Below are 1308 nucleotides of genomic sequence, written 5' to 3'. Positions count from 1 at the left end.
CTACTCAAATACTTCGTCTTGGTGTTTTCTCATAGCTTCAAAAGAGTATATGTACCACTCAGAACTTACAATCCGTGCAGACATAATGGCAAGTGAAATCTTGATGCTCTGAAAGTGGTAGGGATGGGCTTTCTTCTCCATTTTCAGAACAGAGGAATATGATTTCCCAAGTCCATTCAGTGCAATAGCCTCGTTCTCCAAATGCTTTTCTTCTGCAATACGAAAGGAAACCTTGAAATAATCTATAGCTTCCTAGATTATGTCCATATCGCTACACATTACCTTCTCCAGGAGCTCTTCCACTTGAATGCGTGCCTGGATTGTTTCACACAGCGTTTGGTATTTGAAAACCTCTGTTTTCAAATCTACTACATGTTTCACCACTTCCTTACCCATGGAAGTAGCACCTACAAGGGTTTCAGCTCGTTCAAGGAGTCCATAACAATCATGCATTGCGTTCAAACATTTCTTGTAACCATCCCTGTCAGATAATTCTGTATTCGTCAGGAATTTGACGCCGCTATGAACTGTGCATGGATTTTATAAAGCATATTACCCATTCTTCTCCTCCCCGCCCACTCTATTTTAGAGCTTGCCATGGTCTCGCAGAGAACTCTGAGGAGGGGTTCAAAACTTGTGCAACGATCACTGTAAAGCTGATCATAAGACCACTGAACGATTTTGGAAATTGTGTCTTCAATCTGAGTTAACCACTACTATTCTTTCACTACCAGGCGTCCATCATCTAAAGTATTGAAATAAAACTCTATGCATCTGGTCATCCCGGATCTTGCAACACATAATGCAGAACTTGGTCCTTGTTTCTGTTTCCCTGCAATTTTTTCCTTGATTATATATCCATTAGGTTTTCCCCTCATAACCAATTTAAGGCAACTAAGTTTTTATAACATGAAGCTTTGTCCTCCTCTGTGCCACCGACACCGAGGACTTTTTCGTAGAAGTCGTGAGATTTCTGTAGCTTGTGGCGTGCCATAGAAGGCCCAAGGTCGCCTTTTGATACTTCCATGTATAGGTTGTTTCCATCACGAAAGCAACTGGTATCTACGTGCATTTTTTCTCCATTACCTGAAGTAATGAGTTATTGATACGAGAAATTCAATGCCTCTTTCCATACAACACCAAACCAAAGTCAACAGCAGTGGCAAACGCATTCACACATTTATTTGGATCAAAAAATTTGAAGTTGTTTGAAAAATTGTGCAATGGAGATAAAATTTTGGGCTGGGGGCTCCGTGCACCACACGCACTCCTAGTGCGCCGCGCCTGGTGAGTGCACCGTGCCAGTGT

General features: G+C 41.8%; 1 pseudogene; it reads right to left on the bottom strand.

The window, feature by feature from the left end:
- Nucleotides 1-1072, bottom strand: LOC149210648 (uncharacterized; annotated as a pseudogene).
- Nucleotides 1073-1308: the final 236 nt, after the last annotated feature.

The sequence above is a fragment of the Pinus tabuliformis genome, chromosome 1_2 (genome assembly GCF_031772625.1).
Source record: "Pinus tabuliformis cultivar Carrire ecotype Pingquan chromosome 1_2, CPIR1, whole genome shotgun sequence".
NCBI lineage: Eukaryota > Viridiplantae > Streptophyta > Pinopsida > Pinales > Pinaceae > Pinus > Pinus tabuliformis.
The sequence above is the reverse complement of the archived record's forward strand: the minus strand, read 5'-3'. Positions and strand labels throughout refer to the sequence as shown.